This window comes from Macaca nemestrina, chromosome 14 (assembly GCF_043159975.1).
Source record: "Macaca nemestrina isolate mMacNem1 chromosome 14, mMacNem.hap1, whole genome shotgun sequence".
NCBI classification, from domain to species: domain Eukaryota; kingdom Metazoa; phylum Chordata; class Mammalia; order Primates; family Cercopithecidae; genus Macaca; species Macaca nemestrina.
The window spans coordinates 20,262,211-20,282,062 of record NC_092138.1 but is presented as its reverse complement, the minus strand read 5'-3'; the positions used below and the strand labels follow the sequence as shown (position 1 = coordinate 20,282,062).

Sequence of the window (19,852 nt, the reverse complement as noted above, 5' to 3'; positions counted from 1 at the left end):
TATTATGAGCTGGCTGACATTCAGTTTATGGCTAATATCCACTTGGATTGGCTGATCTTTTTTTTTTTTTTTTTTTTTTTAACTGACTGATAGATATGCCATATTTGTTGAATAGTACATTTCTGAGGTTTTGTAAGTTTATAAGCTGTAAGGTTTTATTCAACTACAAAAACATCTGAAATTCCCCAAACTGTTTCTGCCACCCTCCACCAATATCTTCCTTAAGGTTTGAATAAGTGATTAAGGAACTGCTGCTCCTGGTCTAACTCTCAGCTTCCCAGAGGAAGTCAGAAACTGAAAGCAGAAGAAATTCTGGCAGTGACCATGTGCTCATGACAGCTGTGATAAAATAAAAGGTACACAGATTTATGTATTTCCTCTGACTTTAGGAATGTAATTTAATAGCAATTTGGATCAGAGTGCAAGGAAGGAATCATACATAGTCTAAACTGCCCTTAAAAAGTACATTTTGAATGCACCCCATGGTGACCATGAGACCATCTTGCCATTCCATGTTTCGAATGCAGACTGCCATTCTCTGAGTGGCAGGAAAGTTATAGTTACTGTAGTGAAGGATGAAGTTTGGTTTTGTCTTGTGTTTGTAGTTAGGGGCCTTGTTGAACAAGAATTAGTGTCACTGAACTAGGCTTGCATTTTGCACTGAGAAGTTCTCACACTACATGAGGCATCCAGGAACCAGGACCAACTGTGGGAACAACAGATCCGATTTCTCCATCACATTATTTGACTGCTTGCCTTCATTTCATGAAGGCAGCCCGAGCCTTTTGGATAATTAACTCTCTCTTAATTCTCCCCCAACCCCTTTTTCCTGGGCACTTACAACTATATTCTTACCAATCAGCAATGCAACTCTCCAGTGTAATTACATAGCATGTGTCTCTAAAAGTAACACCAGTCCTAAAAGATTGAGACAGACTGAAAGAGATTATTTGGTTTGCTTAATCCAATGCATTCTGATGAAGGTGAAAGGGAATTTCCAAAATCACTGTGACTACAGAGGAAGCTTTCCAATGATTTAAACTTTTAAAAGGACAAAATGGGGTGGGTGGAGGATTATGAAGAAAATTACATAATCAAGGATAATTAGGTAATATAATAACTTGTAAGAATAACTTGTATGCTACTATTAGTAGGTACTCAAAACTTGTTAAATAACTAAAGGTAAAAACTGAAAATGACTCAACACTTCTGAAAAATGCCCAGGGCAACTTATATTTGAATAAAAATCTCCAGGAACTTCCAGGAAAAAACTATTTACTTCATTCTGTTCCCCGAAACCCCAATAAAATGAAATAACAATAGCAACAACAAAACCTAATGAAGAAACTGGGAAATAATTCAAGACACAGATGTGGAAGGATGTTAGCCAAATATGTGGTATCTGCAGTGAACCCAGAAAGGATGCTGAATACTATTAATCACCTTTCCGGAAACCATCATTCTTAGCAAACTATCGCAAGAACAGAAAACCAAACACCGCATGTTCTCACTCATAGGTGGGAACTGAACAATGAGATCACTTGGACTCGGGAAGGGGAACATCACACACCGGGGCCTATCATGGGGAGGGGGGAGGGATTGCATTGGGAGTTATACCTGATGTAAATGACGAGTTGATGGGTGCTGACGAGTTGATGGGTGCAGCACAGCAACATGGCACAAGTATACATATGTAACAAACCTGCACGTTATGCACATGTACCCTAGAACTTAAAGTATAATAATAATAAAATAAATAAATAAATAAAATAAAAATGGTTTTACCCTCAAAAAAAAAAATCACCTTTCCATATTTCAATCAGGCTGAGATTTGTGTGAGTAAACGATAGGCTCTGGAAACACTTAAGTGATAATGCTTATTAACACAGAGGAGTGGAGGACCGAACTGGTTCAGTTCCGCGAGAGGCAGGGAAAAGCCCAGTAGGCACCTACTTCTGTAACTGGGCTGAAGAAGAGGCAGGACAGACGGGAGAAACATCTGGGTTCTGCCATCTTTACACTCTCCAACACCCAGACTCCTAACCCAGGGAACTGCCTGGAGAGGAGGCAGGGAGAAAAGCTGTTTAGTGCTTCACTGCTGTAAAACACCTAGGAATACCAAACCTTTGAAGAAAATCTCCAGCAGAAAATACTGAGACCTAGCAAACACACCGGCAGTGAGTAGGGAAGGGGGAGAAGTAAACAGAGATCAGTGTAAAGAGAGCAATGCAGAAAACTTAAAATACTTTAAAGTGGAAAAAAAATCCTCAGCTCTTTCTGAAAGAAAAATAGGATACTGATACTTCAGAAAGAAAACATTTGGAGAATAAAAAGATCTCTTAGGGTTTCAAAAAAAAAAAAAATCTCTGATTCAGCAGGTCATGAACAAAAAAAAAAAAAAAAAAAAAAAGAAAATCTATGAAAGCCAAAAACAAAGATAATTTGAAAGACAATTCTAGAAAATTTCTCAGGAAGCAGAAAAAGCAATAGAAAACTGGAGAGAAAAGTTCAGAAAACTAAAAAAAGAATTAGTAAAAGTAGTTTCCTCTTCAGCTAAAAGAAGTTATAGTAACAGAACACAAGAGAAAATGGAGAGGAAGAAACTTTCAAATGAATACTAAATGAACATTTCTTGTAATTAAATCTCTAGGTTAAAGGGCCCCAGAAGGGCTGGGGGTGGAAGAAGAAGAAAGAATACCTATGCTAAAACAGATCCTTCCTTAAATTTCAGAATTTTATCTTAGATAAATAAAAGAATCTAAAAACTTTTCATAGAAAATAGGTCACTATATATAAAGAATAAGGAAGCTGAAGAGCCGTGGATTTTTGAAAGGGATCATTGGCAGACTATGAAATAGTGTTTTCAGAATGATTTATATCTGAGATTCTATACCCAGCCAAAATATCAGTTAAGTTAGAGGGCAGAATAGGGATATTTTTAGACATGAATGGAATTTAAAAATTATTCCAAGGGTTCCTTGGATCCTTACTCAGAAAGCTACAGAAGGATATGTCCTAGTAAAATAAGGAAATAAGCCAAGGAAGAAAACAACGTAGGATCCAGAAACAGGGAACTCAACACAGGAAAGATGTAAATGAACTCCTGGGGCAACAGTGAAGCAAGGTCCCAGGATGACAACTGTATAAAATGCAAGGGAACAACCAGTCCTGATTAGAAAAGACAAAGCCAAAAGGGAGATCTCTGATTTAAAATGAAAAAAAGAAACTGATATATTATCTTATATGTTGACCATGTTTTGAAAGATTTCACAGATCTGTCAATGAGTTAGAAAAGAATCAGCTAGAGATACACACAAAGAAAATTAAAATGTAAGGCAATTAACTCATGGGAAAAAAAGTTAATAAAAAAATGAAATTACAGCTTACTACTTAGCTCATCAATGAACAACATTTACATTGTCAAATAGTGTAAACAGTAAATTATCAAAAAATTGGGTTATATAACTGTTGAAAGGATGGGAGAAAAATGTGGGAATGTTAAGACAGCATGATTTTTATCTACCGTAAGAGAAGATAATAAAATCGACAAAACAAGCAAAAAAGAGTAAAAGCACACCATTTTGAGACATGAAGACAGTAACAGAAACTAAGAGTTAGGAGTTAAGGGCAGTCCCCTGGTTATCAGAGGGTGGTGGTGATGGTGACTGAGAAAGTGCTGTTTTAAAATTTTTATGTCTTTTTTAGTTATTTGGCTTTGTAAACCATTATTTGATAAAAATACAAACTGATTTTTAAACTTAAAAAAAGATATACTGTTTCAGGTATAAAAGTTCTGGGAAGATACATATGAAACTGCTGGTGGTAGTTACCCAAATTTAAAAATGGGGGAGGTAGAGTGGAAATACGGGAGAGTTTTCACTCTCTTTTGTAGCCTTCTATGTATGTGGAATTTTAAATAATGAACATATATTACCTAGTTATTAAAATAATAAATATATTATAAGAAATTAATAATATTTATTTTATATTTTAAATGTAACTTATTAAACACTTGTCCAGCCTGGGTGACAGGTCAGTTTCAAACAACAGCCTAGCTTAGTAGCCTAAGTGGTAAAATCTGTAATTCTAGGGTTGGGGCATCTTTGAAAGCACTGGCTAATAGGAAAAGTTATTTAACCCTTCTTTGCTGAATTTTCCAGCTCTCCCTACTTTTTTTTTTTTGAGACGGAGTCTCGCTCTGTCACCCAGGCTAGAGTGCAGTTGTGTGATCTCGGCTCACTGCAAGCTCCACTTTCCGGGTTCACACCATTCTCCTGCCTCAGCCTCCCGTGTAGCTGGGACTACAGGCGCCCGCCACCACGCCGGCTAACTTTTTGTATTTTTAGTAGAGACGGGGTTTGACCGTGTTAGCTAGGATGGTCTCGATCTCCTGACCTCATGATCTGCCCATCTTGGCCTCCGGAAGTGCTGGGATTACAGACGTGAGCCACTGCGCCCGGTCAGCTATCCCTACTTCTTGAGAGAAAATGTCAACTGTTATTGTCAGATAGAATATGAAAATAGGTAGCACAGCATGAATATGACAAATGTTTAATAAATTACAAAGTAAATATAAATGACAAGTGTTTAATAAGTGGATTTTGGCCCAGTGAGGTATGACCCAGGTACTGGAGCCAGTCCAGATGTTGTATCAGACTGGTCCTGTTATTATAAGCCAGATCCCACCAGTATAAAAAAGTTGAACACAGGGATGGAATGACTCCTCAGGGCAGGAAAGGGAAAGGGGGAGTTCTGAAGGAAGGCCATATTTCTGGCCGGGACCCTGGCTTCTGACAGATTTCCAGTGGTTGACTATATCCAACACTTCTGGCTTCAAGCTTTGGCTCTAGACTATCTCCCTGCCCCATGTTCTTGACCTCAGCATTTGGGAAGGCTGCAGGATCTTCACTCTTCACTGTCGCCAGGTTCTCTATCCTTTCCATAGTTTTGGCATTTTCTCTCTCTCCCTGACTGCCATGGCCCCATTCTTGCTTTGGGTCTAAGTCAAAACATCGCACTCTAACCAATACCTTGTAAGGAATGAGGCTCCACTATACAGAAGCAATGAGCTGATGCCAGTTAAGACCTTATAAAGTGAGGGGTCTTGGGCATTTCACCCCCGTGTACACCTTGCTATAAATAAACACCCTTAACCTGGTGGTAGAATGTTATTCAGGAAAACAGGCAGAAGGCTTTGAATATGTCAGGAGATCCTTCTATCCATTCTTTTCTCTTTGTTTAGGTTTCCCAAGAATGTCTTGTACAGGAGTAAGATTTTGCTGAGAACTGAGGATTTCAGAAACATTTATTTCCATAAATAATATACTAAATGCATATAATTTTTCTCTAGTTGCTAATAATGGGACTTGGATGGGTCTTCCAGGCCAGTAGGTGCTGGGTTAATTCCACGTACTATGCACAAATTGACATGTCTCTAAAATAATGTTTTCAAACTAATGATAACAATCCACAGTAAGAAATACAGTTTACACAGCAATTCAGTATATTCACACACAGAAGCACAGATAATTTCGTGAAACCATACCTTTCCTTACAATATGCAATGTACGCTATTCTCCTCAATTCCATCCCATCCTCCCTATAAAAAATATGCTAACAAGACCTATTACATTGATTTTATGACCCAGTAAATGGGTTTCGATGTGATGAAAAAAAAAGTGTACATTCTTTCATACATTGTAATTGTTCACATTCTGTATTTCTTCACTAATTTAGACTATTGTATTCTCAATTATACTACAATAGCAAATATTTTGCAAGATTGGGCTACAAAGTCTCTGTGGCCAATGAATATATAGTTTTGAAATCTGGTTGCAGATGTGCAGACTGGCAAAGAACATTTCATTAGTCACATAAGGTACATCTTTAAAAAATATTATTTCCACTGAAAATCAGCTATAAATGTATTTTCTTTTATAAATACCAAATTAATATTAAAGAAGAAATCTTACAATTCCTTTCTACCAATACCAAAAGATTTCTAATGCATGGACTAAAAACTTTGTTATAGGATTATCAGAAACAGATGTTTTTGATATTCAATCTTTCTTAAATGTAAAATATGAAAACAAAGCAAACAAAGCATTCTGCCTCTTCCCTGCAGTTTTAATCATAATACAGTTTTACTTAATTAGCAAATACAGATGGGGCCTTAATAAGAACATTTTAAATGTAAGAGGTTTTTGTGATAATATAATCCCACTAGTAATGATCATGTTATCATCATTATGTAATTTAGAAAATTTATGAGTCAGTGAAAGTCATTTTCAAGATGGTATACAGAAGCTGACCTCATAACTCCTACTCCAGCCAAATGGCGCAGCTCAACCTTCCTGAATATGCTTATATATTTTTTGTTTTATTACTTTTATTTCTAACTCTTTCTTGAAGTCTTCCCAGTAATCAAGCTGGAAATGAATCCCTCCCTCCCCTGAAATCACGTATGGCTTGTTAAGAACACTTGCTCTATTAACCTCTCTGGGCTTTTCTTTGTAATTGTTCATGTAAGTTTTATACCAACCCTGACTGACTTTGAGCTTCCTGGAGCTCAAGGCTGTGTCTTGCTTATTTCTCTATTCTCTCCCAACGCCCAAACATCACCTTGCTGTGGTAGGTGATCAATAAATTTTTGGTGGTTGAAATGAACATTCTGAACAACAGTGAAAATAGGCATTTATCTAACCTGTGAAGACAGTGCTACTGTACAGTGCTTTAAATACATACCAACTCACGAGTCTACTAAGTGGAGACCCAGCATTGCTTTGCCTTTTCAAGTTTTTCCCTTTTGGTGTATTCCTTCACAAATCCTTCCCCGCTTTGTAGAGTAAATAGCATCTATCATGTTAAGTCAGTGAATCCCATTTTAGCAATAAAGGTGATTACAAGGGCTGTTAGGCATCTGCTTTCAATATTATTCCAGGCATGGGAAATTAGGAATGGCCTGCCTTTTCCCTCAAACCACTGCCTAATGCCTTGATTTTTGGAAGATTTTGCTGAACTTGCTTTGTGGTCTTGCCTTGCTAAGATCTGCAAGAATTTCACATTTTCTCTGAAAGTATTGCTAAAAGAATAAAAATATCCTAGAATGGGCTGGGTGGGTTCCTTAATTGAATACATGGGCCTGAAATACTCCTGTATTGAAACTAACTCTACATACATATCTGGCATGTAACCAGTAAAATGAAAAGCAGATGCTGTAATTTTCATGTAATAAATTCGTATGCAATCTCTTCAGATAGTTGAGTGTACTTCAGGAAGCCCAGTAGAGAAAAGACATGAATAAGTGTGGTTAGCCTAGAAGCAGACAGAAATTTTATAATGGGGTGGGCAGGTGGGCTGGGGACAGACAGAGACACGGAAAGAGCTACAACCTCACTTAAAGCAATGCTGCCCCCATGTGGATACCAAAAATTAGAATCTGTATCTGAGTCAACAGCTCTTCCTTCTCCTTAGTAGTAAGACCTTCCACTTCCTGTAATTTCAATTTGATAGCTGTTGCTAGGACAACTAGGAAATGAGGCAAGGAACAGAGAGACCTCCAAAAAAACAAAAACAAAACAAAACAAAAAATAGAAAAAAACAGGTTACTGAAGTGAAGTTATTATATTAATTCTAACTTCTAATAGGAACACAAGAACTGTGGCCCTGCCAAGGGAAATGTAAAAATGCATCTAAAATGAGGTGCCATTGTCCTGAAAAATGATGGTTGCAGGTACACAGTGCTCATGTTCAGGCTGTGTGATAGACTCATCTATCAAAATGCTTCCCTTGGAACTGGATGACAAAACAACTTTATCTCAGTAAGCACACAGTGGGAAGGAAAACTTCATTTTTTAAAACCTGTAGTCACTTTAAGTTAATCACTCTGACAAGTATTTCTGTTTGCAGTTGAATTGTCAAACAGATAATAAAACAAAATAAACATGGTGTAGAGAGGTCTCTAGGCAAAACTGCAGTTAATGTACCTCAGTAAACATGGCAGGAGTATTCCAAAGTATTACAGAAATTTGAAAACTTGAAAATCTGTAAAGGTTAAGATGAGTTCTAATGTTTCATTTAGATCCTTATTAGGAAGTGACTACTCTGAGTCTACACTGACTAAAAAGTGTCTCATTCACGTGCTGCAGTAACTTGCACTGGGAGGTAGAGTAGGTACTGAATGCGTGCTTCACACTCCCCCTCAAGCACTCAGGAATGAAGCTAGAAGGGAATGTGGAGTTCATTCAAATCCAATCTCCTCTTTTTACAGCTGATCTAACTGCAACCTGCACAGGTTAAGTAACTTGTTCCCAAACCCACAAAGTATTTCTGGTGAAGCCAAGACTAGAACTCGGTTTTCTCAACCTTCATTCCAAGGCTCTTTTGTTTCCTTGTGTTCTTAGATGGAAATGCCTGTGTCTGTTACTACACCTCTTAACACTGAAGTATTTGTGCAATGTCACTGGGTTTCTACAGACGTTATTCTGTATGCCTGTGAATTTTATTTCTCCCCAAGTGACTTTAAATTTGGAGCAATTTCAAAATTAACATTCTTTTTGATAAAGATTTAGTTGGCTTCAATCCCAGCACTTTGGGAGGCCGAGGCGGGCAGATCGCGAGGTCAGGAGATTGAGACCATCCTGGCTAACATGGTGAAACCCCGTTTCTACTAAAAATACAAAAAAAGTAGCCGAGCGTGGTGGCGGGCACCTGTAGTTCCAGCTACTCGGGAGGCTGAGGCAGGAGAATGGCATGAACCCAGGAAGCAGAGCTTGCAGTGAGCCGAGATCACGCCACAGCACTCCAGCCTGGGTGACAGAGCAAGACTCCGTCTCAAAAAAAAAAAAAAAAAGATTTAGTTGGCTTCATTGAGTTTTTTCATAAATGGGATATAAGTTCAATTTCGAAGACACATGGCTCAGACACATACCCGAGGCAAATGTTCTTCAGTATGATCATCGGGAGGTGGTATACTCATTCACAAACACACACACACACACACACACACGCGCACGCACGCGCACACACACCCTGAAGAAAAAGGTTCAGGGTAAGATATGAAATAGCTACAGAAGGCACATCTTAGCATTTACGTCTATCAGCATCTAACATGTTTTCTGAGGTTTAAGATGATAAACAGTCCTTTTGTGAAGTAGTCAGTCATGCTTGCTTTCCTTCCAGATAGCTCTATGGATACCATTGCCTTTGGACTGATGAAGAGTAAGACTAAGAGCTTCTTTTTAGTTAGTGAACAGATAACCTTTCACAGAGTCAAGGATGTCTATTAGGCCCATAAACATATTCCTAAGAATCCTCAGGCATGTGTTGATATGATTGAGGGTGACAGAGGAAGTATAGCATGATAAATAACACGATGTAAAAAAATTTCTCCATTTTCCCTAGAAAGATCTCGAAATACTAATTTGGTATCTATCTGTGGATCATGAGTATTATTCTCCAGCATGCTACCTAAGCCCATTATTGCACAATATGAACAACAGAAAAGGCACTGGCTAGTCTCCCTTGAAAAACCCATATACTTGAATTAATTAAAAAGCTCATAAGACAGTGGAATATTTAACGATATTAAATTACTCTGTGTACTTGCTTGCCTGTCAGGATGGCATCTTTAAAATCACTTTCTCTTGTTTGTGTGTTGGGATAAAGTTGAGGGAAAAAACTTCTTTTGAAAGCAAAATCTGAGTCTTTTCCCTGTAAGCTTTGATGACAGGACTGTTGAAAGTGATGCTGGAGAAGTGTAAAGAAACCAAATTAAAAGGAGCACTCAAGGCCCCTCTGAGTTAGCCTCAGTGTGGATGGCACCTTAGAGTCTCTTTGTTGCTACTGTAGGCATCACATAGGCAGGTCTTCCTCAAGACTGGTTCTCTCCCAAGACAGGTTTCTGTCCCCACAGCACCTGTACTTACTGCTATGAAAACGCCTTCCTGTCACACTGCATTCTGGCTGCCACTTTAGTGTCTCCCTGAGTGGGCCAGGGGCTTCTTAAGAACAGGGAAAATACCCTGCTCACTAGCATCCCAAGCATCTAACATAGTTCCTGGGACACTCCATCTGTACTTCTTGACAAAGTAAGTAGGTGTTTTATATGTATTACCTCATTTAACACTCATAACAAGTTCCCACATCATAACAGCTATGTTTCTTTTAATGATTCCAGTAAACAGAGCAAAAAGGCATTTATGAGCTGCAGATTCCCTTGTTCTGTCATAATCACACTCCCAGCCCTAGGTGTATTAACAGAACCTCATGACAGATATAATGTGGTCCTGAGCAGTTATAATGCGATCCTGTCATAACCAGGTAATATTTTGTTATATAAGTGTTCTGCACTAGGAGTTGGGGATCAAGAGGAGTTGGGGATCAAGAGGAGTCATTAATAGGAAAGGTGGTTTCAAGACCTGCCAAGGACATTACCTTAAGAGGCCCATAAACATAGGCAATAACAAATGCTGGTGAGGTTGTGGAGAACCCTCGTGCACTATTGGTAGGAATGTAAATCAGCACAGCCACTATGGAGATGGGAGACCTTTCCAACCCCACCCTAATCAGCACTCTGTTCCTTCAGGTTTGCTTTCATTGTGCCTTCCATAGCTTTCATTTACACTGATAACAGCTTGTTATCTCTACTTGGAGCTTTTGGCATTTACTAGGGATCAAATCCTTAAATTAAAGGATTGAGTTCATATTTGAAAGTTCAGGTGCCTACCTCAGTTGATGAGATTCTGGAAAGGAAAAGACGTCTCATGAAATTATTCCTGCGAACTAGAACTTTCGAATTAAGTCCTGCTTGTATTAAAACATAAACTGCTGAAAATTTGTTATAACTGTCTTCCAAATAGATAAGAATCTATCCCCATAAGCACTACAAACAAGACCCCAACTTTTTTATTTTTTCTAAACCAGCAAGGCAACCATCCTTAAAAACCTATGATGACTATACTCATTTATCTCACTTTCAGCTAGCCTCATATCTAACCTTCACCAGATCTGCAAATAATCATTAACTTTGTACTAGCTTAAAAATCTCCACCTGTACTTCCACCATTATGCTCAAATTGACTAAGTCATTCTCTTTCTCCCTCCTTCTTCCCCCTAGCTTATTAATGCTTCCTGTTAGAAAGAAAACTACGAATATGTCTTTCACATCGGTATCTCTTAGAGCCCAGTATCTGCTTTTACTGGCTCAGGTCTCCAATTCGTGCTAACATAAAAAACACCCACTATAACATGTTTTTACTATTATTAATGTTACCAAACCATCAGCTATCACGATAGTGCTCCCAATATAATATGTCTTGCCTATCAACTCTGTAAGAACCACATCTACCATAACTTTCTGGCTTCCAATAGCTATGTAAGTCCATTAATAACATAAATTTCTCCAGTTTCACTGACTGCACACAAACCTCCCATTGGTATATCAATTGGTCTTTCAATTTTCAGCAGTCCAATATCCAGTTCTAGCAACACGGAAAGTCCTTCTTTAGTTTCTCCCAATTGAGAGAATTTAACTCCTCCCCAACATATGAATATCATGCACATTTTAACTGCTTTGAAATTTTAAAGCCTGCTAAATCCAGATATGCTCCTGAAAGCAAAAAGAAAATTCTAACAGGTACATCAATCATCCCAACTATTAATATAATGCTTCTTGATTAAACACTAAAGTCTAAAAATATTATATGAATTTAAGCTAAGTTTAAGTCAGAAAAAAGTTTATCTGGAAACCTCAAGTACAAAGGATTGCTTTCTCCAGTGGTGGGGCCATCTTTAACTCTCTGTGTGCTGTGCCATGCAAAGACATTTGTCCTACATTTGCTTTCTGTTTTATTTTTACCCATTTTTTTTTTTTTTTTTTTGAGACGGAGTCTTGCTGTGTTGCCCAGGCTGGAGTGCAGTGGCCGGATCTCAGCTCATTGCAAGCTCCGCCTCCCGGGTTTTTACGCCATTCTCCTGCCTCAGCCTCCCGAGTAGCTGGGACTACAGGCGCCCACCACCTTGCCTGGCTAGTTTTTTGTATTTTTTAGTAGAGACGGGGTTTCACCGTGTTAGCCAGGATGGTCTCGAACTCCTGACGTCGTGATCCGCCCGTCTCGGCCTCCCAAAGTGCTGGGATTACAGGCTTGAGCCACCGCGCCCGGCCTATTTTTACCCATTTTCAAATTAGTTTTTCCTCAAATTAACCTTTGAATACAGGCTGTATGTGTTTTTGACATGATTTTCCTCAAGGTTACTCAACACAGGCATCAACATATAAGGGCTGAAACAACAACTAAATTGAAAGCCTTGTACAATATCACAAATATTCTAAAACAACCTCAAATAATACATTGACACAGTATTAATAAGAAAAACTAGATGTATATTTAAATGGCACAAATGCCATTTGACATACCTGTGTTTTAGTGGTTACTAATTTCTGAACTAAATTGCTAATTTTAAAAATGAAAAATGGGAATAGAAACAGCTCCAGCCTCCATCTCCCAGTGTAAACGACACAGAAGATGGGTGATTTCTGCATTTTCAACTGAGGTACCAGGTTCATCTCACTGGGGCATGTCGGACAGTCAGTGCTGGTCCACAGGTGCAGCCCAACCAGCGAGAGCTGAAGCAGGGCGAGGCATCGCCTCACCTGGGAAGCACAAGGGGAAGGGAATTCCTTTTCCTAGCCAAGGGAAATTGAGACACACAACACCTGGAAAATCGGGTAACTTCCACCCTAATACTGCGCTTTACCAAGGGTCTTAGCAAACGGCACACCAGAAGATTATACCCCACACCCGGCCTGGAGGGTCCCACGCCTACGGAGCCTCCCTCATTGCTAGCACAGGAGTCTGAGATATAACTGCAAGGTAGCAGCGAGGCTGGGGGAGGGGTGTCCGCCACTGCTGAGGCTTAAGTAGGTAAACAAAGCCACTGGGAAGCTCGAATTCGGTGGAGCCCACCACAGCTCAAGGAGGCCTGCCTGCCTCTGTAGACTCCACCTCTGGGGACAGGACATAGCTAAACAAAAAGCAGCAGAAACCTCTGCAGATGTAAATGTCCCTGTCTGACAGCTTTGAAGAGAGCAGTGGTTCTCCCAACATGGAGGTTGAGATCTGAGAACAGACAGACTGCCTGCTCAAGTGGGTCCCTGACCTCTGAGTAGCCTAACTGGGAGACATCCCCGACTAGGTGCAGACCGATACCTCACACCTCACACGGCTGGGTACACCCCAGAGACGAAGCTCTCAGAGCAAGAATCAGACAGCAACACTCGCTGTTCAGCAATATTCTATCTTCTGCAGCCTCTGCTGCTGATACCCAGGCAAACAGGATCTGGAGTGGACCTCAAACAAACTCCAGCAGACCTGCAGCTGAGAGTCCTGACTGTTAGAAGGAAAACCAACAAACGGAAAGGACACCCACACCAAAACCCCATCAGTATGTCACCATCATCAAAGACCAAAGGCAGATAAAACCACAAAGATGGGGAAAAAGCAGTGCAGAAAAGCTGGAAATTCAAAAACTCAGAGTGCATCTCCCCCTCCAAAGGAATGCAGCTCATCGCCAGCAACGGAACAAAGCTGGATGGAGAATGACTTTAACGAGTTGAAAGAAGGCTTCAGTAGATCAAACTTCTCAGAGCTAAAGGAGGAACTATGTAACCAGTGCAAAGAAACTAAAAACCTTGAAAAAAGAATGGATGAATGGATAACTAGAATAATCAATGCAGAGAAGACCTTAAAAGAACTAATAGAGACGAAAACCATGACACGAGAACTACGTGACAAATGCACAAGCTTCAGTAACCGACTCGATCAACTGGAAGAAAGAGTATCAGTGACTGAAGGTCAAATGAATGAAATGAAGTGAGAAGAGAAGTGTAGAGAAAAAAGAGTGAAAAGAAATGAACAAAGCCTCCAAGAAATATGGGATTATGTGAAAAGACCAAATCTACGTCTGATTGGTGTGCCTGAAAGTGACGGGGAAAATGGAACCAAGTTGGAAAACACTCTGCAGGATATCATCCAGGAGAACTTCCCCAACCTAGTAAGGCAGGCCAACATTCAAATTCAGGAAATACAGAGAATGCCACAAAGATGCTCCGCGAGAAGAGCAACTCCAAGACACATAATTGTCAGATTTGCCAAAGTTGAAATGAATGAAAAAATGTTAAGGGCAGCCAGAGAGAAAGGTCGGGTTACACACAAAGGGAAGCGCATCAGACTAACAGCAGATCTCTCAGCAGAAACTCTACAAGCCAGAAGAGAGTGGGGGCCAATATTCAACATTCTTAAAGAAAAGAATTTTCAACCCAGAATTTCATATCCAGCCAAACTAAGTTTCATAAGTGAAGGAAAAATAAAATCCTTTGCAGACAAGCAAATGCTTAGAGATTTTGTCACCACCAGGCCTGCCCTACAAGAGATCCTGAGGGAAGCACTAAGCATGGAAAGGAACAACAGGTACCAGCCATTGCAAAGACATGTCAAAATGTAAAGTCCATCAATGCTAGGAAGAAACTGCATCAACTAACGAGCAAAACAACCAGCTAATATCATGATGACAGGATCAAGTTCACACATAACAATATTAACCTTAAATGTAAATGGACTAAATGGTCCAATTAAAAGACACAGACTGGCAAATTGGATAAAGAGTCAAGACCCATTAGTTTGCTGTATTCAGGAGACCCATCTCACATGCAGAGACACACATAGGCTCAAAATAAAGGTATAGAGGAAAATCTACCAAGCAAATGGAAAACAAAAAAAAGCAGAGGTTGCAATCCTAGTCTCTGATAAAACAGACTTTAAACCATCAAAGATCAAAAGAGACAAAGAAGGCCATTACATAATGGTAAAGGGATCAATTCAACGAGAAGAGCTAACTATCCTAAATATATATGCACCCAATACAGGAGCACCCAGATTCATAAAGCAAGTCCTTAGAGACTTACAAAGAGACTCAGACTCCCATACAATAATAATGGCAGACTTTAACACCCCACTGTCAATATTAGACAGATCAACAAGACAGAAAGTTAACAAGGATATCCAGGAATTGAACTCAACTCTGCACCAAGTGGAACTAATAGACATCTACAGAACTCTCTACCCCAAATGAACAGAATATACATTCTTCTCAGCACCACACTGCATTTATTCCAAAATTGACCACATAGTTGGAAGCAAAGCACTCCTCAGCAAATATAAAAGAACAGAAATTATAACAAACTGTCTCTCAGACCACAGTGCAATCAAACTAGAACTCAGGACTAAGAAACTCAATCAAAACCACTCAACTACATGGAAATTGAACAACCTGCTCCTGAATGACTACTGGGTATATAATGAAATGAAGGCAGAAATAAAGATGTTCTTTGAAATCAATGAGAACAAAGATACAACATACTGGAATCTCTGGGACACATTTAAAGCAGTGTATAGAGGGAAATTTATAGCACTAAATCCCCACAAGCGAAAGGAGGAAAGATCTAAAATTGACACCCTAACATCACAATTAAAAGAACTAGAGAAGCAAGAACAAACACATTCAAAAGCTAGCAGAAGGCAAGAAATAACTAAGATCAGAGCAGAACTGAAAGAGATAGAGACACAAAAAACACTCCAAAAAAAAACAATGAATCCAGGAGCTGGTTTTTGAAAAGATCAACAAAATAGACCGCTAGCAAGACTAATGAAGAAGAAAAGAGAGAAGAATCAAATAGATGCAATAAAAAATGATAACGGGGATAGCACCACTGACCCCACAGAAATACAAACTACCATCAGAGAATACTATAAACACCTCTATGCAAATAAACTAGAAAATCTAGAGGAAATTGAATCCCTGAATAGACCAATAGCAGGCTCTGAAATTGAGGCAATAATTAATAGCTTACCAACCAAAAAAAGTCCAGGACCAGACGGATTCACAGCCGAACTCTACCAGAGGTACAAGGAGGAGCTGGTACCATTCCTTCTGAAACTATTCCAATCAATAGAAAAAGAGGGAATCCTCCCTAACTCATTTTATGAGGCCAACATCATCCTGATACCAAAGCCTGGCAGAGACACAACAAAAAAAGAGAATTTTAGACCAATATCCCTGATGAACACGATGCAAAAACCCTCAATAAAATACTGGCAAACCGAATCCAGCAGCACATCAAAAAGCTTATTCACCATGATCAAGTGGGCTTCATCCCTGGGATGCAAGGCTGGTTCAACATACGCAAATCAATAAATGTAATCCAGCATATAAACAGAATCAAAGACAAAAACCACATGAGTATCTCAATAGATGCAGAAAAGGCTTCTGACAAAGTTCAACAGCCCTTCATGCTAAAACCTCTCAATAAATTCAGTATTGATGGAACATATCTCAAAATAATAAGAGCTATTTATGACAAACCCACAGCCAATATCATACTGAATGGGCAGAAACTGGAAGCATTCCCTTTGAAAACTGGCACAAGACAGGGATGCCCTCTCTCACCACTCCTATTCAACATAGTGTTGGAAATTCTGGCTAGGGCAATAAGGCAAGAGAAAGAAATAAAGGGTATTCAGTTAGGAAAAGAAGAAGTCAAATTGTCCCTGTTTGCAGATGACACGATTGTATATTTAGAAAACCTCATTGTCTCAGCCCCAAATCTCCTTAAGCTGATAAGCAACTTCAGCAAAGTCTCACGATACAAAATCAATGTGCAAAAATCACAAGCATTCTTGTACACCAGTAACAGACAAACAGTCAAATCATGAATGAACTCCCATTCACAGTAGCTTCAAAGAGAATAACATTCCTAGGAATCCAACTTACAAGGGATGTAAAGGACCTCTTCAAGGAGAACTACAAACCACTGCTCAGTGAAATAAAAGAGGACACAAACAAATGGAAGAACATACCATGCTCATGAATAGGAAGAATCAATATTGTGAAAATGGCCATACTGCCCAAGGTAATTTATAGATTCAATGCCATCCCCATGAAGCTACCAATGACTTTCTTCACAGAATTGGAAAAAACTGCTTTAAAGTTCATATGGAACCAAAAAAGACCCCGCATTGCCAAGGCAATCCTAAGCCAAAAGAACAAAGCTGGAGGCATCACGCTACCTGACTTCAAACTCTACTACAAGGCTACAGTAACCAAAACAGCATGGTACTGGTACCAAAACAGAGATATAGACCAATGGAACAGAATAGAGCTCTAAGAAATAATACCGCACATCTACAGCCATCTGATCTTTGACAAACCTGACAAAAACAAGAAATGGGGAAAGGATTCCCTATTTAATAAATAGTGCTGGGAAAATTGGCTAGCCATGAGTAGAAAGCTGAAACTGGATCCTTTCCTTACTTCTTATACAAAAATTAACTCAAGATGGATTAGAGACTTAAATGTTAGACCTAAAACCATAAAAACCCTAGAAGAAAACCTAGGTAATACCATTCAGGACATAGGCATGGGCAAGGACTTCATGTCTAAAACACCAAAAGCAACGGCAACAAAAGCCAAAATTCACAAATGGGATCTAATTAAACTAAAAAGCTTCTGCACAGCAAAAGAAACTACCATGAGAGTGAACAGGCAACCTGCAGAATGGGAGAAAATTTTTGCAATCTACTCATCTGACAGAGGACTAATATCCAGAACCTACAAAGAACTCAAACAAATTTACAAGAAAAAAACAACCCCATCAAAAAGTGGGCAAAGGATATGAACAGACACCTCTCAAAAGAAGACATTCATACAGCCAACAGACACATGAAAAAATGCTCACTCATCATCACTGGCCATCAGAGAAATGCAAATCAAAACCACAATGAGATACCATCTCACACCAGTTAGAATGGCAATCATTAAAAAATCAGGAAACAACAGGTGCTGGAGAGGATGTGGAGAAATAGGAACACTTTTACACTGTTGGTGGGATTGTAAACTAGTTCAACCATTGTGGAAAACAGTGTGGCAATTCCTCAAGGATCTAGAACTAGAAATACCATTTGACCCACACCCATCCCATTACTGGGTATATACCCAAAAGATTATAAATCATGCTGCTACAGAGACGCATGCACACGTATGTTTATTGCGGCACTATTCACAATAGCAAAGACTTGGAGTCAGCCCAAATGTCCATCAGTGACAGACTGGATTAAGAAAATGTGGCACATATACACCATAGAATACTATGCAGCCATAAAAAAAGATGAGTTCGTGTCCTTTGTAGGGACATGAATGCAGCTGGAAACCATCATTCTCAGCAAACTATCGCAAGAGAAAACCAAACACCACATGTTCTCACTCATAGGTGGGAAATGAACAATGAAATCACTTGGACACAGGAAAGGGAACATCACACACTGTGGCATATTGTGGGGAGGGGGGACGGGGGAGGGATAGCATTAGGAGAAATACCTAATGTAAATGACGAGTTAATGGGTGCAGCACACCAACATGGCACATGTATACATATGTAACAAACCTGCATGTTGTGCACATGTACCCTAGAATTTAAAGTATAATAATTAAAAAAATGAAAAATGCATGTATATAGTAGAAAATTTCAACATCAAAATATATACAAAGTAGGAATACCTTCTGCCTCAGATCCATGTTTCCTATTTTCTCCTGTGTCATTTCAGAAAAATTTAATTTACAAATAAACATATATGTATTTATGTACATACAATTTTAGATAAATGGTAGCACATGTATTGACTATACTTTGCTTTTTTCACTTAATATGCTTTTAAAACTGTTCTATGTCAGCACATGTAAAGGTAGCTCATATATTTTTAAAGAGCTTGAGTAATTTTCTGAATCAGTCATCTTGATGTTCATTTTGTTTTTTCTAGTGTTTTCCATCTCTGCACATAAGTTTTTGTACAAATGTACACAAATAAGTACAAATGCAAAGGCAAATAACATGTATATTTAAAAATTTGAAAGATAATCCAAACTTATTCTCAAGAGTCTGCTGTATGCTTAATTAAAAAAACAAATAAATCATCCTGTTTATAAAAATTAAAAGCAGTCTATTAAACTAAACATACCGATAAGAATAAACAAATGAACTCAATAGAGTATCCTTAGGATATTAAACAATTTGAATATGTATGAGTCTCTAAAGACACAGTTTCTTAGCAGAATTTCTGTAGACTCATCTGAAAAGAAATATTTCTGATTTCACAGATCACCATAAGCAATGTAAAAATGGCATTCCAAACCACCCTGGCAAATTGTGACTATCAATATTGTTAACCTGAACTGAATGCCATTATAATACTACTCAATGCAAAAATAATGTTATAGTTCTCTAATATCCTTAAACATTTTAGCAAACTATTATTTTTGTCTTTCATTTAAGAATTATAAAACAGTTGGATGTTAAATGAACATGACAAATCCAAAATCTTTTTTTTATGTTTTTGCTACATTCAATCATATCAAAATGATTTTACATCAGGCATTTTTTTTCTGGAAACAAAAACGGGATAATCCTTTGCCAAGCAGAGTTGTGAGATAATATGTTTTTCTACTTATATGCCAAACATTTAAAAACCAATTTGATTTCCTTCATCAACAACTACAGCACGTGACTGTAATTATCGCTCCCTCTACTGCAGACCATGTGGCAGGTCTATGGCACAGTTCAGCGTTTGGACTGACTTATGCTCTCCTCCTTCAATACATAACCTAGGAAACTATGCCCTAAACCCCAGATAACTTGTGAACAAGGCCAGACAAGAACAGAGATATTCTGCTGATATCTGAAATAATAAAAACAAAGGAAAAGGTAAGTGCCAGAGGCCCAGAAGCTGGCTGGAAAATTTTTAAA

General features: G+C 38.7%; 1 protein-coding gene and 1 long non-coding RNA gene across 2 annotated transcripts in view; one reads left to right on the top strand and one right to left on the bottom strand.

Annotated features, from left to right (window-relative positions):
- Positions 1 to 19,852, bottom strand: part of LOC105498714 (G protein subunit alpha q) — a 321,416-nt gene that overhangs the window by 26,121 nt on the left and 275,443 nt on the right. The window lies entirely within an intron of this gene.
- Positions 1 to 19,852, top strand: part of LOC139358100 (uncharacterized) — a 32,421-nt gene that overhangs the window by 1,680 nt on the left and 10,889 nt on the right. The window contains exon 2 of the long non-coding RNA XR_011612426.1: positions 227 to 356. This is a non-coding gene — a long non-coding RNA (uncharacterized lncRNA). The remainder of the gene's footprint in view (positions 1 to 226; positions 357 to 19,852) is intronic.